Below are 26,425 nucleotides of genomic sequence, written 5' to 3' on the forward strand. Positions count from 1 at the left end.
GCATGCGAATCTATAATTATATCAATATACTTTCAATTAAAAAATTGAAGTTGTTAACTATTGTTTGATAGAAGTTTGAACTTTTGCAAAAGGATTACCAAGGACATACAATGCAGAGGTGGGTGTGTCATGTTTTATTTAGATTCAGTTGCTTCATTAATTAAAAGGTAAAATTTTGTGAACATGCATATTTAAGTTATCTTAATATAAAGTAACTTCAGCAATTAAAATTGTATGTCTACTCTTAAAGTTTAATATATTTAACCATTAAACATAATTATTTATGGTCACAGTTCAGCCATACCTGACAGCTTACATAAAATGCAGTTATGTATGGTTGAACTAGCTAAAGAATAAACTCATTAGTAGCTACAGTTCAGAATATACACAGTTATTTTGTGAGTATATGCCATTTCTATTTCTCCTTGACACTGGTTACTAGGATCACTGCAATATAGTAGGAGAATCAAGAAATTTTATCCTAATACATTTCTACACCTTTTGATAGTTGACACATCAACTATTTATAAAACCAATTACAATGAAATAAAATGAGCCTCAATCTAAACACCTTCACCTCTTTCTGGGAAAAATCAAACACAGTTCCAATCTTCCCATAAGAGTGCCTCATAGCAAGAGAACATTATTCTTAGACACATTTCTCCATCAGGCACTCACTGATGACCACTGCTGAGAAGAAACACTGGATTGGTTCTGGAAAAGAGGAACTAGACTACTGTTGATTTATAAGCTCTGTCTAGTTAATTTGAAGAAATTAAATTACATAGCTCCCTCTACTGCCTCTAATTAACTGGTAGTTTACTATAACTTTGACTTGATTTACATGTTATAATTCACATTTCTGCAAAAACCTATAGTCTGATAAGAGATATGTTTATATGCACAAATCAGATGAATCCTAGAATTTGTTGCACAATGACCTCCAGTTGCAACACCAATCTTTGTGTATTTGAGGTGTATGGAAATAAATAATTTCTATTGGGAAGAAATGGAGACTAAAACAGTAATTTTTACTAATATGTGCTTTCTTTTTCATAGTTAGATAGTAAAACAAAGGGCTTAAAACCTCCCCGGTAATATTAAGTAAAACCAGACTTACATAGATGGTACTACTCTAGAATGACGAAGAATTTAGGAATGCCAATGTGAAGGTTCCTATTAATATAGTACCTATGTAAATGAATTGGAAAGAAGGAAGGAAAGAATTTGGCCTTAGAAAAAGTCACACATACAGTTACATGTATTTGCCAAAACATTTTGAAAGTTGCAAATAATTGAGAATGATGACTGAAAAAAGAATAAAGGAAATTCCTACTTTCCGCTGGATGCTTCAAGCACTTGAAGTCATTGCAATATTACTAAGTTAATACTGGGTTAATACTAAAATATTTGTTTAGTTTTTTCTGTAAGATGACTCTAGTAGTGCTTAGTTGTCTTTAACTTCATTTGAAACAACTTTTATTAGGTTATATTGTGACAGCTGTCATATCAGTATGCATTTAAAAAACACATCAAAATTGATTAATTTTTGTGCAGCCATTTTAACATTGAAGATGGAAGAAACTATGCAACATGTTTAGCATATTATGCTTTATTATTTCAAGAAAGGTAAAAATGCAATTGAAATGCAAAAATAAAAAAAATGTTCAGTGTATGGAGAAGGTGCTGTAACTAATTAAACTTGTCAAAAGTGGTTTGCAAAGTTTCTTGGTACTATTGACATTTTGGCCAAATAATTCTATTCTGTGGGGCTGTCTTATGCATTGGAAGATTCTTGGCACCACCCTAGCCTCTACCCACTAGAAGAGATAGCTGGCATATTCAAAATTTTCAAATCAATAAGGTTATTGGTGAAAATGAAAAATGTGTCATTTAATATACAGAAAAAAAACCTAAATGGACTTTTTTGCCCAGCCCAATACTTTTATTTGAAAAAGAGAAGAAAATCTATGACATATGACATGTAAGACATGTAACATATACATTTGACATGGCAAGCATTCTCAGATATCTAATATGTAAGAATACCAAGTAAACACTAAGATAATTAGATCTGATTTATATTTCCATTAGATTCATGATGTACAGAAGATGTCAACAAAATAAGAGGTCTTGAAATAAACAGTAAATTGTGGCCTTTGTCATAAATTAAATTTAACTCTGCATTAATTACATGGCTATCATGAGTTGTTTGCTATTAATAATATCAGAAAATTTTACAAAACATCTCCCAAATCTAGAAGTGTTACTTCAATTTTGAAAGGATTAATACTGTCAAAGGTTTTTGTTTTAGGAAACTGATTATTTAAAATCAAAGAAGCAGTATGTAAAACATAGAATAAACAAAATGTAATAAAAATTAAGAAAAAATAAAGAAGCAAAAATACTTGCATGACTCTAAAGGAAAGATACTAATATTACTTAATTTCTGTATAATCTAGCATTGGCCATTGGACATCAGATGATCATCTACACTGATGATAATTCTGGACAAATTGAGCAATATATTGTATTCAGTTTTGTTTATAGTAGCCCAGCATTAAAAAATTAAGAATAAGTAAATATTTATTATGTTTATAAATATATATATTGCTTCAAGGGAATGTAAAAGGCATGATAAAAATACCACAATTATATTGTTCAAATATTTTGTACTTTATCCAATACTAATGAATCTTAAGACTTAACTATAATACTTGAACATAATAGGTAAAACTTATGGTTCATTTCTCGGTGTAAATATCCCTTCAGATACTGTTATTGACAATTCCCAGTGCTACTGCTTCAGCAGAAGAAAATCTCTACAGATTGAACAAATCAGATCAGTTTATCAAATTTGACATTTCTGTCAATAGAATATAAATTATGTGAAAATTTTGATTAAAATAACATAATTAATGATTTTGCTGAAAAGAAAGCAAAGCAAAAACTTATGAAATAAATGTATAATAATGTAAGAATTATGTGTCTTTATTTGATTAATCATCTAAGTATTATGAACCCAACCAACAAGTAAACATCCACACATGGATAATGATAATTAAATCAAATTCCCTTTGATATTCTGCCAACTTTCAGTTACATTAAAAAAAAGACCTCAGCTTTACACAGATAGGCACACATAGAGTCATAATGAAGTTATATTTATCAACTTAGGAGGTTAAAAAATATTCTCAGCTTGATTTATAACTAATAAACATTCAGTTTTATTGGGCCTCGTCCTCCAATTTCACTCTTGCTATGGACCCCACAAGTGAAAGAACAGTCCTAAATCGGGAAGGAGTTGGAGAGTTAGAGAGGGAAGGAAATGAGCACATCGAGTGGGCCCTGTAAGCCACTACTAGTAAGGTTGGACTTATACTGAGAATCAGCTGTGAAGCTTTTAAAGAGTTTTGAGAAGAAGAGCAACATCATCTGCCTGACTTCTAATTTTAAAGAATCACTCGTACTGTTGAGTGAATAGAGAATCTGTTGATTCAGATTTTGAATTTAGTGTTTGGTTCACTTCTTAATTATTCTGGCCAACTTATTTGTGTTTTTTTAATTTTTAAAAATATTTTGAAAGCTAAAATATATGACAAGCAAATTACTTCATCTCATCTCAGAGGAAAATGTAGATAATAACAAGTTAGTGTTATTCACTAATATATTAGAACTTGATGTTGAATAAAAATATTAAAAAATTTTTCTAACTGGAATGATTTCCCCCATGTAACAGAATGTGTGGAAGTAGGCAGACTATAGATAGTATATCTATGCAAATGTGAGCTAAAGAATCCAGATTTCTATCTTTCTGCTCCACCATTTTTTCACCATTTTTAATATTATGACTTGTTTTTGTGATTATTGTGTGTCTGCTCCATTAATGTGATGAGGGATGCAGGGGATCTGTATTTCCGTAGTTCCCACAATGGCAGAGATAGACAATAAATAAAGGGGATATATAAGAAAACAACTATATTGAGCTGGTATTTTTTAGGATAAAAAAATTGTGCTTTGTAGTGTACGTGCGTGTGTAAGACAGAGAGAGACAGAAAGAGCAAGAATATATGAAATATGAAGAAAAAAAGCCAAGCAACTACTCAGCTCAATAGCCCAATTTATGCTGAGAAGGAGAGAGAGTCTATTTTCCCAAAGGGAAATAACAAAACTATATTCTGGTTTTGTTTTGTTTTGTTTCATTTTTCAAATTGTAGATGTAAGACATAGTGACTCCATGAGGCAGGCTATCTTCTCTACCCATTTTTTTTCTGGTAAAATCTCCCACCTACAATTTGTATGATAAGATCCATCGAACCATCCCTTCCCTTTGGGCTGCAGCTCCTGAATAAGTTTCACAGGGATGATTGGTGGTTAGACCTGACACATTGGTCGAGTGAGATATAGACAGGATGTTCCTGAGAAATAGTATTCAAATCCCAAGAATTTCTATTATTCCTACCTTTCCCAGCCTTAATTTTTAAGAATGCTTGGATAGTGTGAGCTACATCATTATCCAGCATCCCCCTAATTTTTCTTTCTTTCTTTTTTGTTTTTTTGTGTGTAAACTTTTGTAGCTTTTTTTTTTTATAACTTAGAACTCTTAATGAGTTATTGATTATGTGGAACTAGACTTTTTGCAAGTGGATACTGATATCAACCTAGAAGACTCCTTTAACTTTTTTCATAAGTTTTTTTCATGTCTAAGCAACCCAGACTTCTAGTGTTTGTGACAGAGTATCTTGTTTAAATCCATTTTTTTTCTTGAGGAAGGAGGGGGAGCATCATGTCTTCCATAGGAAAGGGCTAAGGTACCACAATTAAAATGTAGGAGAGTAATTTGTATATGAGAAGTGCCTCAAAGTTGAAGAGGGGAAATAGGTCTGGCCTGAAAGTCATGGACATGGGGTGAATGCTTTCTTTATTGATACAGGGAAATATCCCAGTTAATCAACACTTCAGTGTTGTGTTTCATATGGTGTATCTCTTTGTACACCATAAACCCTTCTGTTTTCTTGACTATTCAGAAACATCTTTGTATCTATTCAGAGCACTAATTCACCACATCGGTCCGGTATTGGCCTAGTTGGACTTTCAGAGGGAGGAGAGACTGGACTTGGACATCTCATTTCCATGTTTTGACTCAGGAGGAGAAAACACTAAGGGAGTAAAGCTTCTCTCATTATTATTCTCCTGGGGTTATAAAATTAAAATAATTTACTGATTACTATCACTAACAATTAGATTGAAGAGAAGCCCATGCCTCAGAATTCACTGGATAAGTCAGTAATTTTCAGTAAGATTAAACTATTATTGCCACATAGGTTACCAAAGACTACCTTTGACAAAATAAGTAAAATAATTTAAACAAATAATAACATTTTAAGAAAGACTAAATAAAATATCACAACAAAAATCTATAAACATTAACTGAACATAAGTAACCATAATGTGTATCTGATAGATTATCAATGGCTTCTCTAAATAAAATTTCTAGGAAAGCAAAATGTTATTGTTTATGCACCAAACAAATCTTTGTAGTACAAAGAAGAAAGATGAGAGGCACAATTTGTAAGACAGCATTAGATCCTTAACCTGATTTCTCCAACAAATTTATTTATCCGTTTCCATAACCAGAAGGGCATGTGGCCTTGTTGTAAACAAATCCTGTTTATTTTAACTAAAAAGTATTTCCGAATGTAGTTATCTCCATCAACACGGGTAATTTATTGGTGTGAGTTGCTATAGAATTCCATGATTATTTTTGGTCTGTATGGTCTGCAGCGATGTACCCTCATTTATTTTTAGTATTTGTATTTTGAATCACTATTTGTATTTAATTAGCCTGTGGTTTGTCAAGTGTATTAACAATTTCATAGACCAATTTCTGACTGCTATTTTTTTAGTCTTTTATCTATTGTATTGATTTTCAACCTTTATTTCCATCGTTCTAGTTACATTTTCTTCAATTTTTTTCCTTCTTCCATTTCATAAATTAAATGCTTAGATGGTTGATTTTCAATCTTTTTCTCTTTTTCACCATAGAGGATCTAGATTTAGGAATTGCTTTAGTTGCTTTTCGCACATTTTGTTATGTGATGTTGTTATAATCTTTCAGTCAGCAAAATGTCCTTCTTAACCCAGGGATTATTTAAAAGTATGTTAAATTCCAGTAATGTGGCAGTTTTTAAGATATGTTTTTATTACAGATTTATAATTTCATTATGATCAAGGACCACTTTCTATTTTATTTCTCATAATTTTTAAAACATGTTTATGGAGCATTTGGTATATTTTCCATTCTGCTTAAAAAATGTGTGTTCAGTCATTGTCGAGTTCAGCAAGCTAAAACATCAATTAGTTTTAGTTTTTTGATAGTATTTCCAAATATTCTATATCCTTTGTTTTTTAATTGTTTAAATGTGAAAAGAATAATAAAATATTCCATTTTAACTATGGTTTCACCTATTTTTGTTTAATTTATATTAATTCTTGTTCATGTATTTTGAACATCTGTGTTCCATACAAATTTAGGATTGTTATATCTCCTTGATAAGTTGAATCTTTCATAAAGTGTTCCTCTATTTCTAGTAATATTTTCTGTCTTAAACATTGATTAATATAAATATAATTCTATTAGCTTTTCTTATGTTTAGATTTTCCTTAGTATATCCTGGTCCTGACCTTTTACTATTAATCTGACTCTTTATATTTAAAATGCTTTGGGGGATCTTCCTAGATATTATTTTGATAATTGTTATTTATTTAATATTGAATGATACATGCCTTTTAAATTGATCGAGATTTGTTTAATGCCCCAGCCTATGGTCAATCATATGTATTTAAAAATAAGGATTATCGCTCTGGCTGGGTGGCTCTGTTGGTTGGAGGAGCATCACCCAGCGTACCAAAAGGTTGTGGGTTCCATCACGGGTCCGGGAACATACCTAAGTTTTGGTTTTGCTCCCTGGTCAAGGTGCATGTGGAAACCAACTGATTGATGTTTCTCTCTCACATAGATGTTTCTTTCGCTCAAAAAAATAAATAAAATCAATAAACATATCCTCGAGTGAGGACTAAAATAAAAATAAGGATTATTCTGAAATGGGTGTCTATATTGTTCTATACAGATCAATTAGATCAATGTGGTTGACAGTGTTTATCACTCATTGGTGTGCTCAGTGACTTTCTACTGTTCTTACATTTGTTGACAGAGGGGTTTATAGTCTCTAAAATTATGGAATTGCTTTCCTTTAATTCTGCTGATTTTTTCACATATGTTGAGGTTCTTTAATTAATCACATGTGCATATATAATTGCAATGTCTCCCTTATAAATTGACTTATTTTTCATTGTGCAGTGTCCTTTTTCTCTGTTAATATTTGTCTTGACATATATGTTGGCTCTCACCAACATAGAACACCAGGATTCCTATATTTACTGTAAACATAGTATATCATTTTTCATGAATTTTTTCAAATTATTTGTAGCTTTATATTTAACATGTGTCTCATACAAAGTATATAATTAGTATTTTTAATCTATTCTGAAAGCGTCTGCCTTTTAATTGGATTATTTTGTCCATAATCACTTAATGTAATGGTAAATATAAGTTCATCATTATATAAATTTTTTACTTCTCTACTTTTGTCCTTCTCTATTTTCTCTATATTAAATTATTGATTTGTAATAATAATTTAATGTTCATATTGTTTATAATAACACATTTTATATTATTTTGTTAATGTTTGTTCTATGGATTTAAATATTTGTTCATTAATTATTCAGTTACTTGGACTTTATATTGTGATAATTCACAGAAACGCAGTAACTCTGCAGTCATGTATATTTATATGCTCCCCTCATCATCCTCTATGCTATAACGTTTATATCTACTTAACTATAAACCACACAGGTAAATTATATTTTTTCCTTGGAACTTCCATATGTATTTTAAAGATATTAAAAAGGAAGTAGCCATTTATATTTACCTACATATTTACTATCCCTGATGTTTTTTTCTTATCTCTTAAAAACTCAGGCTTTCATTTGGTAATATTTCCCTTCAGGATAAAATATATGCTTTAGCTTTTTTTCATATATATATATATATATACACACACATGTTTTCTAATTAAATTTATTTGGGTGGCAATAGATAATAAGATTATACAGGTTTCAGGTGTGCAATTCTATAATATATCATCTATATATTGCATTGTGTGCTCACCACCCACAGTCAAGTCTTTCATCTCCATATGTTTGACCCCTTTTCCATTACTGCTCTCCAACCCCCTTCCCTCCAGTAACCACCATACTGTTGTCTGTGTCTCTGAGTTGTTGTTTTGTTTGTTCATTTGTTGTTTCAGTTTTATATTCCACATCATATGGTTCCAAATCATATGGTTCTTAATTTTTTGGGTCTGACATTTCACTTTACTCTCAAGATCCATCCAAGTTGTGGCAAATGGCAGTATTTCATCTTTTCTTATACCCGAGTAGTATTCTATTGTACATATGTACCACTTCTTTATCCAATTATTTAGCAAAGGACACTTTAGTTGTTTCCATGCCTCAGCCATCATGAATAATGCTGCAATGAATATAGGGGAGCATACCTCTTTGCAAATAAATGTTTTCAAATTTTTCTGGTAGACACCCAGAAGAGGGGTTGCTGGGTCATGTGGTAACTTTAGTCTTAATTTTTTGAGGAATCTCTGTAATGTTTTCCATAGTGACTGTACCAGTTTACATTTTCACCAGCAGTGAATAAAAGTTTCTTTTTCTCCACAACCTCTGCAACACCTGTTATTACTTGTCCTGTTGATAATAATAGCCTTTCTAACAGTTGTGAGGTGGTATCTCATTGTAGTTTTGATTTGCATTTTCCTAATAGTGGAGTTGAGCATCTTTTTCTATATATGTTATAGCAACAGTCTGCTAGCAATAAATTACATTTGTCTTTTCTGAGTCTTTTTTAAAGCTGAATATAGAATTCTAGGCGACATATTATTTTACAGCAATTTATAGATTTTCCTTTATCGTCATTTAGCCTCCATATAGCTTCCTATGAGATGGTCATATTTGAATCATATATCTCTATGAATGATGTGTCATTTTTATTGTGTGCTTTCAAACATTTTATCTTTGATTTTTTTCAGTCACTTAATCTTACCTACTTAGGTAAGTAGGTGTGGTTTTACATTCCTCCTGATTTATCATTCTATATGATATCATTTTTATTGTCTCTGATTTGAACTATTTTTTATGACAATTCAGCAATCATTATTTTTGTTGCCCCCGCTATGTGTCTTTCTCCTCTGTCTGCTTTTAAATATTCTTATTAACTTGAGTTTTCTGAAATTTGATTGAAATATGATGGGATGTGATTTTCCCATTCATTTTTTCTAATTAAGTTTTTGTTGCTGTTATGTTGCTGCAGAAAATGGTCTTTGATAAAATCACAATAAAAAATTTTCCAAGACTCACACATAGAAAGATTTAAGGTATAATGGCAAGATTTATCAGAAGAGTGAGCAGGGCATAGATGCTCCGATTAGGCTGCTTCTCTGCCTCATCCACTACCAGGTGGCTCAGCCCCATCTGGCTGTGGAAAAAGTCCAGTGACTGGAGCCTCAGGCCTGTACTTGACCCTACCAAGCCCCGTAGGAAGGTCAGGGCCCAGAGATGCTGCACCATTGCCCTGGCATCTGCCTATGAAGCTTCAGTAGTCTTAGTCTCTGTTCCCTTCCACCCACTTTGCCGTGCTGCACTTCAGCCCCATACTCAGTCCTGCGCAGCTGCTAGGGAGGTAGAGTAGTGTGACCTGCCTATGGCCTTTGTTGAGCTTTGATTACAGCTCCTTGGGCTTGGGAGAGTGCAGGATTTCTTTCAAAATATCAGATCTCTTGGATTTTCCTGGGGCTATGCTGGTGCTTCCTTTTATGGAATCCCACTCCTGGATCTTCTGGGATTTTATGCCTTTATCCTAGCCTACTCTTTTCCCAGATTTTCCCAGGCTAGACTCCTCCCATGTAAACGCACCATTTTGGCTCCTACTGCACATGACTCATTGTTTTGCTTTGTGGTCTGATTTGTTCTGTGTATGCCCCAGCAGAGGGGTTTCCCCCTCTGTTGACCCTCCCCTCATTGTAATCCAGGCAAATGGGAGGTTGTTTCCTGGGGCGTTTGGAAAACTGATTTTCCTGCCTGCTCAGGGAGTCATGTCGCCTTGGTAGAGAATGCAGTTGCCCCCTGGGTGTCCATGAAGCTACCCCTTTCTAGGTAACCCTGATTAATGTCTGATTTCATTTGCTACCTTCATTCATTAACAACTAACTGTCTACTGTAACGGTTGCTGTTGTTGATATTGGTTTTATTGTTGTTTTAACTTCCTGGAAATATTGAATGATGTTTTAAATCAAATTCTGAACATACATACCTAGGTTGCAGGTTTGATCTCTGGTCCAGGTGTATGCCCGAGGCAACCAATCAATGTTTTCCTCTCACACAAATCAATCAATATCCATCTCTCTCTCTCTCTGCTCCCCCCTCCCTCTCCCTCACTCCCTCCCTCCCTCTCTAAAAATCAGTAAACATATCCTTGGATGAGGATTTAAAAAATTGGAAAAAAGGGTCCATTTTTTTCCTCAAATATTTTTCTTCCTCCCGTATTTCCCACTTCTCTGACTCCAGTTGCTATTGATACTATCTCACATTTGTTGATGTTCTCTTTCACTCTCATTTTCATTAACTTCTACTGAGCTACCTTCAAATTCTATGATCCTTTCTTTTGCAGGCACAATGTGTTATCAATTTACTCCAATAACTTATAATTTCAGAAATTGTACCTTGCTCGTTTTTTTCTCCTTCACTTTCCATTTCTTTCTAAAACTGAACATATATTTACCCTCTAAGTATGTAATTATTTGCCCTAGCCAATATGGCTCAGTGGACTGAGTGCTGGACTGCAAAGCAATGGGTCATTGGTTCAATTCCCAGTCGGGGCCCATGCCTGGGTTGTGGGCAGGGTCACTGGTGGTGGTTGTGTGAGAGGCAACCACACACTGATGTTTCTATCCCTTTCTTCCTCCCTCCCTTACCCTCTCTCTAAAAATAAATAAAATATTTTTAAAAATATGTAATTATTTAACCTTATTATAGCTGTTTGGAAATTGCCTACTGCAATAGGCTGAATGCATTCTGACCCTACCAAATTCATGTTGAATCTTCAGCATGGCTATATTTGGAGATAGAACCTATAAAAATAATTAAATTAAAGAGGTCATAAGGGTAGGGTCCTAATTTAATAGGATTAGTGTTCTTATAAGAAGAGATACCACAAAGCATTCATTTTCTTTCTTTCTTTCTTGTGTTCTGTCTCTTTCTCTCCCCCTGTCGTGCTGGGAAAACACCATGTGAAGACATACTAAAAAGGTGGCCATCTATAAGCCAGGAAGAGAACCTTCACCAGAAACAAAATTGGCCAGAAACTTGATCTTGTTATTCTAGCTTCCAGAACTATGAGAAAATAAATATCTGCTGTTTAAACCATCTTGTCTGTGGTATTTTTTATGGCAGCTTGAGCAGACTAATAGAATATTTCAATAACTATCTCAAAACTAATTTTTTGTATATCTGCTTCTATTGACTATAATTTGTTTAATTAATGAGTTACAGTTCTCTTCTTCCTTCATATCTTATAATTATTACTATATTCAGAACACAGTAGAGAACATTTCGTCTTAGTTTTCCTTCATAGAGTCTGAACCATTTCCTCTGTCTGGGATTAGGCTGAGAAACTGATCATTAAGAATCTCAAGGTCTTAAGTTCAAGATGAGCTGGAGCTGAGCTATGGTTTTAATTAGGTTGAGTAGGAACTTGATGACTGCAACCTCAATCTACTTTATTGCTGCTGCTATTGCTACTTTTTTTATTATGTTAGTATTTGACCTGGGCTTAAATTCAGATGTTCTTAATTTACTGGTTCTCATTTATATGAAATTTCATCAAGGACCCAGATTCTAAACATTTTCAGAATATGTGTGACCATGCTTTTCCCCACCCTCCTTTTTACCTTCTTTCTTGTCAAAAATAAGGGGCATGGTACATAAAGGACAACTGTGAGTCAAGCAAATTGTTTTGGATTTGGGCATTAACCTATTACATTCATTTGGTAAACCTACACTGTCAGTGAGGTTTGACTAGATTCTCCTCCTTTCTAAAAAGTCGCTACCTATAATAAGGTCACCATTCTTTAGTTCGTATTTTAAACACCTGCCCTAGATACAGAAGCAACAATGGCTCTGTGTTCACCTGTGACTGAATTCTGCCTAAGTTATACCTTAAAACACAAATTTTATTATACTAGTTATCTGCTATTTAACTGTTACCAAGAAATACTTAGCAGTATATTCAAGAGGAAGTTCTGAACCATGAGACTAATGCTGTATAAACATCAGGAAAGGAAAAGACTAGCAGGAGTCAGAAAAAAACCTGTTCATAGGCAAAGTTTAGTGGCCTCCAAAACTGAAGTGGAGTCCAGGGGGTGAATGTCAGCTCATGGTGAAATCAAAAAGAGGGAAAAGTCAGAACCTCGTGTGTAATACCTTTGAAGGGCTTATGCTTGACAAGCCAATCATGAAATTTAGCTTTTCTGTGGGAAACTGCTCTGTTTTAATCTATTTTGTGAACTACACGTCATTCAGGAGCCTTGTTATATGACTAATAAGACCTAAGGATAGCCTGTATACCAAGTATCCATGGGTTTACGAGTTGGCTTATCATGAGGATTTTGGTCAAGCAGGAAGATAATGTCGAAGTTGGACAAGTTAGGCTTCCTCTGCCAGATATTAGATTTTTAAAGAAAGTCACAGTTAGCCCTGACTAGTGTGGCTCAGTGGACTGGGCACCATTCTGCAAAAGCTAAAGGTCAGCAGTTCTATTGCCAGTCAGTGCACAAGCCTGGTTTGCAGGCTGGGTCCCCAGTTGGGGCACATGCTAGAAGCAACTGATTATTTCTCTCTCACATCAATGTTTCTCTCCCTCTCTTTCTCCCTGCCTTCCCCTCTCTCTAAAAATAACTACATAAATAAACTCTTAAAAATAAAGAAAGTCACAGCTGGGAAGAGATACAAATAGAAATAACTTGTCAGATTTTAAATGAACCTGAGTTGTAAGTAGGCCAAAGTTAAAATTACGGGTCTATACTAATTTAAAGCATAGAAGAAAGGGAAAAATTTATAGAGTAGTAAAGAGTACTAGTGTAACAATTGATAGAAACTCAAATTAAATTAGTCCAAGCAAAAGAAACAGTAGTTTATTAATTCACTTAATAAAACATAAAATTTGTCATGTACAAAAAAGAAACAGGTACACTGAAGGGATATTTATTTCAAAATGTATTAAACATTTTGTTAAATGAAAAAAAGGTTAATTCCTGTATACCACTGAATATCAGAATTATTAAAATTGAAGAATTTGACACAGTACTGAAATAAACATTTAAATTTTATATATTTTTTAAAAGATTTTATTTATCTTTAGAGAGAGGAGAAGAGAGGGAGAAAGAGAGGGAGAGAAACATCAGTGTGTGATTGCCTCTCACACACCCCCTACTGGGGACCTGGCCAGCAACCCAAGCGTGTGCCCTGACTGGGAATGGAACTGGTGACCCTTCGGTTCACAGGCCAGCACTCAATCCACTGAGTGACACCAACCAGAGCTCATTTAAATTTTAAAGGTAAAAAAACTATTGGATCTGTCTGCAATTATCCTTGATAAATGGAAATTACCGACATGGCCTATGTGTCTAGTTGAGTCTTACTGTAGAAGGTTATTGCCGGTACAGGTTGCAGTCAGTTTTGCTATTGGGTAGAACTATAATAGTCTGTCCTGATAAAGGCAGTAGTTCTGATGTTCAGTTGCTTTTTACTGCTTTTGTATCCCTTGTATTTGCCAATAACTATGTTTATTATCAAATATTATTAAAATAGGTAATAAAAATATATAGTTTCTCCCATATATAAGTAAAAAAATTTATGTGTGTATATAAAATCTAACTTTTATACTAAAATTTTAAGTATTTCTTCATTATGTATTCATTAAATATTTCCTCCCTAATTTTCATGGATTTCATTTATTTTCATATTATATTTTCATTTTATAGCTAAACATTAATTAAGAATTTCAAGCATACTACCAGAAGAAAGTAGTTGAATTAATACTTATTTCTATTTATATACTCTTATTTTTTAATAGTTTTCTAGATTTGTTATGTTTAACAATTTATTCAGTAATTCTCCCACTGCTTCTTCCTGGCTACATCTGTACTGACTTATCTAATATTTGCCTTATAAATGCAGTTATTTTACTAAGGATTTATTCATTTAATTCTATCTAAAGGATTCATTACAGAAATGTTTGAAATCAACTGTGACAGAAAGATTGTCAATTAGTATCACTGGTTAGTTCCCATACATGAATAGTTGAGTTATTTCACAAACAACTGTTAAAATAACTTTTCCAATTAGGAGAGGTTATCAGAGAGTAACATAAAATACATGTTTTTAAAAAAGGATAAAATATTTACTGTCCAAATTAATCAGTGACAGAACAGAATTATAGATTATGGTAAAATGTTCAAACATGGTATATAAATTCAGAACACTTACACAGCAAGGACTATTTAAAAATAAGCTTATTATTATGATCCTTTTCTTTCAGTATAATTGCTGTCAATAACCCCCTCTTGTTAGAGTGCTTCTGTGCAAGTAATTTGTCCCTCTCTTTCAAAATCATCCTAGGCCTTCATTTTTAAACCAGTTTTTAAAAATATTATGGGATAATGAATTTGGCAAAATGATGGGATACAAAGTCAACATGCAGAAATTGAAGGCATTTTTGTACATCAACAATGAAATATCAGAAAGATAAATCAGGAAAAAAATCCCATTTGATATAGCAACAAAAAAATAAAGTACTTACGAATAAACTTAACCAAGAAGGTAAAAGACCTGTACTCAGAAAACTATACAACACTGAAGAAAGAAGTCAAGGAAGACACAAATAGATGGAAGCATATACCATATTCATGGATTAGAAGAATTAACATCATTAAAATGTCCATACTATCCAAAGCAATCTATAGATTCAATGCAATTCTTGTCAAAATACCAATGATATCTTTTACAGATCTAGAACAAATATTTCAAAAATTTATGTGGAACTATAAATGACATTGACTAGCCTCAGCAATTTTGAGAAAGAAGAACAAAGTAGGAGGGATCACAATACCTGATATCAAACTACACTACAAGGCCACTGTAGTCAAAACAGTCTGGGACAGGCATAAGAACAGATACATAGATCAATGGAACAGAATAGAGAGCCTAGAAATACATCCATGTCACTATGGTCAATGAATATTCAGCAAATCGGGCAGGAGCATTAAATGGAGTAAAAATAGCCTCTTCAGTAAATGGCATTGACCATGGAGATCTAGACAAGTACATGCAGAAAAAGGAAACTAGACCACCAAATTAAACCACACACCAAAATAAACTCAAGATGGGTAAAAGACTTAAATATAAGTCATGAGAGCATAAAAGTCCTAGAGGAAAAGATAAGCAGGAAATATATTGATATTTCCACACATCATTGCTCTCAATGATATTCCACATATCATTGTTACCGATTTGTCCCCTAGATCAAGGGACGTAAAGGAAAGAATAAACAAATGGTATTACATCAAACTAGAAAGCTTCTCTTCAGCTAAAGAAAACACCAACAAAATGGAAAGGGAACCAATCATACAGGAAAACGTATTTGCCAATGATACTTCAGACAAGGGTTTTATCCTCAAAATATATAACTAACTCTCACAACTCTACACCAGGAAGACAAACAATCCAATTAAAAAATGGGCAAAGGACCTGAAATGGCACTTCTCCAGGGAGGACATACAGATGGTGCATAGACACATGAAGAAATGTTCAATATCACTAGCCATTAGAGAGATGCAGATTAAAATCATAATGAGATATAACTTCACACTGGTCAGAATGGCCATAATTAACAAATCAACAAACAACAAGTGCTGGCGAGGTTGTAGAGAGAAGGGAACCCTACTACACTGTTGGTGGGAATGCAGACTGGTGCAGCCACTGTGGAAAACAGTATGGAATTTTCTCAGAAAACTAAAAATGGAACTGCCTTTCAATCCAGTGATCCCATTGCTTTGGACTATACCCTAAGAAACCTGAATCACCACCCAAAGAACCTATACACCCCAATGATCATAGCAGCCTTATTTGCAATAGCTAAGTGCAGGAAACAGCCTAAATGCCCATCAGTAAATGAGTGGATAAAAAAACTGGTACATTTACACAATGCAATACTACACAGCAGAAAGAAAGAAGGAACTCCTACCCTTCACGACAGCATGGATGGAACTGGAGAGCATTATGCTCAGTGAAATAAGCCAGATGGTTAAAGACAAATACCATGTGATTTCACCTATAAGTGGAACCTAATCAACAAACAAACAAGCGAGCAAAATAGAACCAGAGACTTGGAAATAAAGAATAAACTGACAGACCATAGCGGTGGAGGCAGGGGGATAATGGAGTAAAGAAGGGGAAGGGACAAGCAAAGAAAGTTGAACAGAGTACTCATAGATATGGACATTGAGGGGTGGGAGTTGGGGGAATGGGGTAGGGGTGAGCAATGGGGAAAATGTGGGACAACTGTAACTTAACAACAATAATTTTCTCTTAAAGAGAAATGTCTTGTTGTTTATTCAATGTAAATAAAATATTGCAGGACAAGTGATTTCCCTAGGAACAGAAAACAGATATTTTTTCATCCATTATTCAATTAGAAATATTGAATAATATTTCTTTTTATATTCTTCTTATATTCTGTTCTGTAAATACAGCCATGAGGAACAGCATATAGTCTACACCTGCTCAATGAAGCAACCCATTTTTTTAAGATAGAGTAATTGGACCAGTCAGAATTCTTTCTGATATTTGCCACTTATTCTTATTATGACATTTTTGTGAACTTACCACTTACCTGACTACAACAAGTCCTTCTTTTACTTAAATGAGACAGAGTTGGAATTCTATTATTTGCAAGTAAAAGATTTCTGATTAATTCACCCTTCAATTAAAGTTAATAAAAGTCTATGCTTATGGCATCATAAAATTATAGACTATGTGAGTGTTCAGCCATAATGTTAGCCTCAGTTTTCATCATAAGCCATAGAAGTATTATCATAGTCTATAACATGGTTTAATGTCTTCAAAAATATGAAATGTGGTGTCCTTATTATTAATAGATTTGAATGCTGAATGTTACACTATGTCTCTTAATTAAAAAATTGGACAAAGTTTCCATTGTAAGACCTAATGACAAATGAAGTTAAGTCAATGTAACTTTCAGGGGTATATGACAGAAATAAATCTGATTAAATATATATACACTTATGAATAACTGAATGTCATTCAAAGCACAGAACCCAACAAATTAACATAGCATTAGAAAATGCATCATGATAAATGCTGAGAAGCATCAGAAATAGCAAGACAAGAGGTCCACACTAAAGATTAAATGCAGGAAATATATATATATTCAGGAAATATAGGGCAGTGTTTATTCAGAAGACTCAGATGCAACTATTGTTGCAGAACTGATACAATGATAATCAGTCCCCTCAACAGAAAGGTGTGGTGCTCGCTATCAACACAATTTTACAAATAATAAATTGAAAGCCTATTGAGATTTTAAAACACAATCAGAGTTATATAGCTTTTAGTAGAAAAACCAAGAATATAAACCTAAGACCTTTACCCCAAGTTCGAATTAATTTTACCACAAAATGTAATTTCCATATTATTTTGTGTTTTTTTGACTAGAGTAGACTAAAGAAAGCTTTAAAGATTAATAATCTTTTTTATTTTAGTTTTTCCATTACTGTTTATCCCCCCATACACTTTTCTATCTCCACCAGCCACCCCCCTCAATCACCACACGGTCATCCGTGTCCATGAGTTCTTTTTCTATTTTTATCTTATTTGTTGGATTTCTCCACCCCAACCATCCCCCACAGAGCTGTCAGCCTGCTCTCAATCTATGAGTCTTTATATTGCTTGTTATTTCAGTTTATTAGATTCCACATATGAGTGAAATCATATAGAGATTCCGCCAATATAATTAAATAAAACTCTTAATATTGTATGTGTTATGCCTGAAATATTTTGATTTACCATTATGCTCAGAAATTGAGGAGTATTTTTGAAAGAGCTATTTGGTTCAAATAGTATTTAGTATTTAAGTTCAAATATTTTATATGCAAATATTTTGCTTATGGAATATTTACAAAGTCTGTCCAGAAAAAGTCTCTATTTTTCATATTACATGACTGGATACTATCTGGAAAGACCTCATATGTGTGTGCATGTGTGTGTGTGACACACACCCAATATATCTCATAGAATTTGTGTGTACATAAATAGACTTATATGCAAAAAAGTCTCTCTAGAAAGTATTCAGCCATGTAACATGATAACTAGAGACATTTATTGAAGAAGATACAAGATACAAGAAATACTGTACATAGGACAATGATGCCTCAGTCCCCTTCATGGTAGGCACTTTGGGACCTCACATAGTTCTCCCAATTGCCATCAGCTGCCCCATCATATTTTCCTAAATCTAATCCATGGTCTGAAATCTCTTCCCTTTTAAAGTTGATTTTAGTTTTGGGAAAGGTCAGAAGTCACAGGGCACCAAATCTGGGCTGTAGTGGGGCTGAGCTACCTGGGTGATTTGATGTTTTGCCAAATACCCTGTAGGAGATGTGATGCATGAGTGGGCACATTGTCATTATAAAGCTGCCAATCACCAGTTGCCCATAGTTGCAGCCCTCTGAATCATCCAAATAGATTTTGGAGAGGAATGTTCAAGCTTACTGTAAAATATGATACAGATTTGTTGCTCTACTCATTCAATCATTTTGAATGAGATGGCCACACAGAATACATGCTCACTTAACTGGGCCTACCGACTCCACTGACCAGTACAGTGAAGTTGTCATTGTTCATGCATGTGCATTTCCATCCACTCTCCTTGGCTGCCAGGTTACATCGATGTCGTACAAGTCGTTCTCATTATATTAACAATGGCTGGACTTTTTCCAAATAGACCTCATATATAATTTTTAATATTTATTTGTTCTGCTTTCTGTTCATCATTAAAAAATTATTTTTGTTTTTTTAAGCCACTGAAAATACAGGGAAGGATTTTTAGCTGAAGACAGTGTTCAACACTTTAGTTAAATTGATACAATAAAACTAAGAGATTATTGCCTATCAAGTCAATAATTTATGAACTAAGAAGGATTAATTGGATTTACAACTCTTTTCATCCACATGTAACACAAGTAATACTGATTATAATTTCATTAACCTTTGAGGCATATCAGTGCTAATAATTTAGTTCTGTTATGAACTAATCCATGGTTTTATTGTTAAATAAAGTGTAAACAAAAATAAGGTCAAAGCACATAAATACATATTTCAGAAAAAAGCAAAGCTCTGTTTCATGATTTTAAAATATTGCCACAATATATCAATTTGACATTTATTTTGAATTTGTCAAGCTCCCTTTGATCTGGAATAGACATCGTTTTTAATTAGTGATTCCTTTCAAATGTCCACACCCCACACATGATGAAGTCTCATTCCTTCTCAACATGGTGGTCTTCAACCTTTCCTGCATTTCAAAGGCTTTCTTTTTCTTCTAGATAGTTTAACTAATATTTATATAGGCACTAATCTCCTCCAGTCTAAAATAAAGAGCACATACTTGCCCTCCAACCTCATTCCATTTGCTTCGTTTTCTGTCTATTCCTGTTTTTAGCATAGGTTGTGGAAACAAGTTAGCCATATAATAATCTCTATTCCATTCTTTATTACTCAATTCACCTATCAACTCAACCTGTATTGGCTTTAGCAACTGTTAGGATTATTAAAGATTATTAACTTAGTTTAAATCCAAGTCACTTGTTAGTTTTCTACTTAATTCCTTACAATCACACCTTGGCAACACTTTCCATATTTCTCTTATATACCTGGCTATTCCTTCTTAATCTCCCTTGTCTGAATGCTCCTTAGTAACTTCTTAAATAGTGAGGTTTCATCATGTTCAGTCCTCAAGTCTCTCCATTTCCCATTTTGTACGGACACAAGAGGAAATCTTGTCTATCCCCATGGGCATAAATGTCATTTTAAGCCAGTGGTTCTGAAATTGTAGTGCCAAGTCGGATCTGGCTACCTATATTCAGTGCTTATTCAACATTTCTACAATGCATTTATATCTTATTCACCTTAAGCTTTTGGAGAAGCTATTTACCTTAGCTCTCCAAAATTAGAATCTTGACATCATCTGCACTTCTCATTAGCTATACTTTCTACAGTCTTTGTACTTTTAGGTGACCATTCCATTCATCTACTTGCTCAAACTAATTAACACTAACTTTTTTATTTCCTTTATTTAATTTTTAATTTTTTTATTATTGTATTTTTTTCATTACCATTTATCTCCCTTACAGCCCCCTTCCCTCCACAATTACCACACTGTTAGGGGGTGGAGGGATTGAGCAAAAAAGGAAAAAGGGCATATGGACCTGAATACCAGTATCCTTTATTTTTTACTTAGTTCTCATATCAAATCCATTGCCAAATCTGTGATTTCTATCTCCAGATATATTTACAGTGTTTTCACTTCTCTTCATCTCCACCAATATAACCCTATTCCAATTTGCAAAGTCTCCTTTCTCCTCTAGTATTGGTCTGTTTACATTTTCGCCCCTACCCTTCATTCAGGACTCAAAGTGATTTTTTTTTTGTTAATGTAAGTCAGATACATTATTAAATCCAACAACTTTCTGTCACCTTGAGGATAAAAATCTATGTTGCCTGCATAGTCTGTACCTTTTCTGTATTTCTATTTCATTTCTCACCATTATCTCCCTTGCTTTCTATCCTACCAGCACAGAGGCCTTCATTCTGTAACTTGAAAATCAGATACTTTCCTACACTGGGGTCATCACACAAACAGCCTTCTATCTCAAATGTGTTTCCTGTTACCTCTCTATTTAATTAGTCATTTTCAGATCTTAGCTTGAATGTCATCGTCATGGGGCAGACATCCTTTTGTAAGAAAACTATATTACATCCCCATATTATATACTTTCTAAAAATAATACCTCTGTGTTCAAGAAGATGAATTTTAATTAATCTACTTGTTTATAAAATATCTGTCCTTCACACTAGAGTAGAAGCTCACTGGTGGCAGTTATTACCCTATCTTGTTTACTGCTGTATCCAGAACAGCTGGGACAGTATCTGACACATGGTAGACATTAAATAAAAAATATTTTTAATTTCCAAATGAATTATTGTTCATTGTAGAACCTCTAGAAAATTTGAATTTAAGTGTTTCCTAGCTACAGGGAAGAGAATATGATGGCTAAGTTAATTCTGACATCTTATGTTCATATTTATTCTTGTACTTACTATAATACATTTATATTTGGGTTCTTACGCTTCTGGATTTATGAACTCTCCAAACTGAAGTAGTATATAAAGCCTGGTCAATTATGGATCAATAACAAAAATAATTTTCTCAGCCACAAAATTCAAAGTATGGGCAATGGTGAATTCCCCAAGTTGGATGATTTTCTATGTCTATGACAATAATGTGGACTAGTTTCAGTGGCCATCTGGCTTTCTCAGGTGAAACTCAGTACTCGCATTGAAAATTTACCCTAAAAACTATGGAATATTATAGATTAAACAGGATTTTTCTTTGCTGGCTTAGGTACATAAATAATCCCTATGAAACTATTTTTATAGTAATATCTACTTCCAATTCAACAAAGAAAATTTTTTAAAAAACTTGTTAGAATGCAACCACTTACAATCCTGACATCTGATTATAAAGAGATTCTCCAACAGTCTTTGGGCATAAAGAGAAACTTAATAACAAAGCAATTCACATTAAAATTTTATGGGTTTTTTCTCCAATATTTGGAGCGAAATGAGAATAGAGTTGCATGTGCCAACTAATGGAAGAAAGGGTCAGAAATCTAAAATGCAATAGCTAGTCAACATATGCACCTATCATTGTGAAAGTAACCTATTGGAGTATATGCAAGAACTCAGAATACATTTTATTTGTGCACGTTATCTAAGAGTGGATACAATGAATTCTTCCTTAAACTAAAACTGTAGGAACCTAAAATTGTAAATAATAAAACTATCTCATATGTAAAGTGTGGGCATATATATACAAATAGACACATATGTATATATAAATTTAAATTCTAATTTCCATGGAATGTATACTATAACCATTAAATGAAAATAGAAGTGACACACTGGAAAAAATTTACTGCCACTAAGATGTTTTAAACAAAGCATATCTCTAGAGATGTCCACCAATATGACATAATGGAAGGGACAGGACTAGTCAGAGAACATGCATAAATGACCCAACCAACATGGCCAACAGTGTGGGGGTTGACTGTGGGAGCAGAGTGTGGGCTGGGCAGAGGAGGGCAAGGGGGGGAAATGGGACAACTGTAACAGAATAAAAATTTTAAAATTTTTAAAATAAAAATAAAAAAAGAATTATAATTACTCTACTAGATACACTAACACCAATTCTCCTCGGGTGGAGCCAGACCTGTGTAATTTGTCATTTTAGCTCCTCTAACACCAATCTGCTTTTTTCACAGACTTTCTCACCTCTGTGAATGGATATAAAGCCACACATACACACCACAGCTCTAGACAGTTTTCTAGTCTCTAAATGATGCTGACTGGTTGGCTTATCTTTATCACTTGTTTTGTGGTGATGGTCTGTGTCTTAACTCCTCTTCAGCTGTGTGCTGTGGTTGGTGGTCCTTGCCTCTCTCATTCTTCAACCACTTGTACAACTTCACCATCCAGTTGCTCACCTTATGCTCAGCATGTCTCTGGTTGAGAGTCAGAAGTGTTTTTGACATGGGGGTAGGACTCTCACTTTCAGATCTTTGATAGAAATAGATATCATGAAAGTTACTGCCTTAGATTTTAAAGGTCCTATTTCAAGATTTAAGTCTTATGAGTAACTAAAGTGACTTTTTACTATATTCTCAATTACATACGCTAAGTGGAAAGAGTATGCCAAGAATAATCCAACTATCGAGGCAAACTAAGTAGCACTTATACAGCAGTTTTATCTCTACGCTCACACATTTTCACCTTAAGCATATAAATAGTTAACTGTTATATGCTCCCTCTGTGCCCAGGTAGGCTTTAATAAATGTCCAGTTAATTTGTACTTCAGATATACAATATTTTTAGTGTAAATGTGTACCAAATATTTCATAGGACATAATTAAAATATCATTTGTTGCTTATCTAAAATACAAATTTAACTGGGTTTCCTATACATTAAGTTGCTAAATCTGGTAACCCCATGTCAAGCTCTATTGCAAGGCAATACAGTGAAACAGCAAGAAAACAGAACTAAATCATGGTATGTTCTAAATGATTGGCTAACCATTTAAAAATTTAAAACTAAGATTAAAACTCTCTATATTGGAAAAGGGTTTTGTGAAACTGTTCCTAAATTCACATAAGTTACAACATTTAAAAGTTCTTTGCAAATTTTTTTTTCATTTTCAATTCTTCAACTATTCTTTTTCTCAAAAAAAAAAAAGTGATGGAAATAAAGGCAGAGGCTACTATATAGTCAATGACGTTGTTCCCATTTCAGGAGCCTTTAGAAAGGTATCTGCTTTCACTTAACTATTGTTATTTGCTTTTCACTATAAAAATAGTTCAAGGATTTCTGTATTAGAAGGATACATGTTGGCTCTCAAAAGATTAATATTTACAGAGGGGAGCCTTAAGGCTATTAATTTTTTAAAAACATAGTCAAATATCAATGCAGCAGAATTCCTTGTATTCACCCCAATACGGCATTCAAGAATGGTACTGTTTAAAAATACCTCTCCTTCGTATTTTTACCAAGGGAACGGAAGTTCATTTTTTTTTTTTCCTGACACTAAAACTCTTAAGCTTCAGGAAATTTCTTTATTACTTAGTACTGTATGTTCTAATCAAGCACAAAGAAGGAGAGTGACTACTATCAAAGGACCCATAAAAAGAGTTTATGATGTTTCAGAATCAGACAACATAAAAAAGGACATATTCAAATTAGAAACACCATTATAAAGTGTGATTCTATAAGGAATCTCTATAACAGTCTTAATAATGTGATTAAAGAGACAAAGTAATAGCAATATACACAAGTACTAATTAGAACACTGAAACTATTACGCCTCATGTGGGAGACAAGTCATAAAATTCAAAGAATATTTGTAAGAAACACCATCAGACTGGCATTTAAGATTTTTAGTGCCTGAGGCTGATTTTGTGAACTTGTAGTATGAGCTGAAACTGTTTAAGAGAATTCGATTGGCCTAATAATGCATGCTTGTTTCGGAATCTTATGATAATATAAAATAATTTAGAGAGAAACACTTTTTCTTCACTAGACTCTATGGTACAGTTTACCCAAATCTACAAAGGGAACCAGACTGCACAATATTCCATACAATAAACCTGCATTAAAAAAAAAAAAAAAAAAAAAAAGCTATGTACTAGTATACCATCCTGGTGCCATCGTGAGTTCTAGGGGCCAGAGGTGACAATAAACAGGGATAGTTCTATAATTAGAGCTGTGTTGTCAGTTCAACATGTGATATATTCTAAATTATTTTTTAAAGATTTTATTTATTTTTAGAGAGAGGGTAAGGGAAAGAGAGTGAGAGGGAGAGAAACATCAATGTGTGGTTGCCTCTTGTGCACCCCCACTGGGGACCTGGCCCGCAACCCAGGAATGTGCCCTGACTGGGAATCAAACCAGTGACCTTTGGGTTCGCAGCCCACACTCAATCCACTGAGCTATACCAACTAGGGCATATTCCAAATTATTTTTAGTTAAAATTATGTTGAAAGTATCTAAGTATGTAACGTAAAATAAAAGCAATTTGCATTTGAAATATTGTTTGAGAAACTCAGAGCAAAGGAACAATGAAAATAGAAAGCAAGGATGACTATGTAATCTTATTTGCTAACATGGGGCCATGACTTAAGCTATCTGCTTTTTAGCAGTTAAGAAAAATATAGTCAATGAAATTAATGTCACTAATATTTGTTAATGCACTGAGAAAAAATAATTACTTAAGCAAGTAAAGGTGGGGTTTTTTTTTGTATCAATACAGATTATACTCTTCTTTAGGAGGTTCAAGAGTGAAGGCTGGAAAATATATGGAGAAAATGTAATTTATATTAACTTTACTTCTTAGTTAAGTCAACATATTTATTAGTGAAAGGGATTTTGTTTTTACCTTAAGACAACTATTATTAATATCCAGAACTGACTTTCCTCAAAAGACATTTGTAAAACCTAAATTAAACTATTCACAAAACCAGAATTAGAAACAAACTAGTTAGTAAGAAAAGGACAAAATATCTGCAATGAGAAGCAGAAATTTCTCTTGTATATTTATGTAAAGATGACAAAATATTACATTTAACAACAGTCTTACCAGCATTTGCAATTAGAGCAGAGTTCTTTTAATAAAAGCTTTCAAGATAGTCAATAATATAAAGACTAAGTATAAGTCACGACGACTATATAAAAAGAAGCAAAATAGTGAAGCTTAGGCAGTGAGGCTTTGGCCAGACTTAGGCAACACATAGATTTAAAAAGTGGATGGAGTGCCCATCATGCTGACCTCTGTATGCTTTGTTTTTCTTTATCAGGTAGTCTATCCAGCCAGTTAATAATAGAACTATATGCTAGAAAAGTAGGGTTATTTCATAAAAGTTGAAGAGTCTGATTTTTTTTTTTTCTGAAAAGAAAGACCACAGATTGGCATTCGGGCTTCAGGACTTACTTAATGTCTCTCATTTATATAGACTAGGAATGTTAAAAACACCCACCACTTAGTGCTGCCGTGACGATTCAATGGTATTGCTATGTGTGTAGGCAAGGCGGTCAACACATGGAAGGTTTTATGATGATGATGATGATGATGATGATGATGATGATGATGGCGGCAATTGTGGTGGTGGTGGTGATGACAGGGAGGATACAGCAAACTAGAACACAGATAAGATTTCTACCAAAATCTTACTATTTTAACAACACTGTCAATTTCACACAAAAAAGAAAGACTATTCATAGTCATGTAGGTGATTTCCTATGGCATTTGGGGTCCTTAAGTGTCCCTGTACAGGCCAAATAGGCAAAGCCCCACAGACGACTTTGTGATACCCTTGATGCCATTTTACTTTTATT

Source organism: Desmodus rotundus, chromosome 13 (genome assembly GCF_022682495.2).
Source record: "Desmodus rotundus isolate HL8 chromosome 13, HLdesRot8A.1, whole genome shotgun sequence".
NCBI classification, from domain to species: domain Eukaryota; kingdom Metazoa; phylum Chordata; class Mammalia; order Chiroptera; family Phyllostomidae; genus Desmodus; species Desmodus rotundus.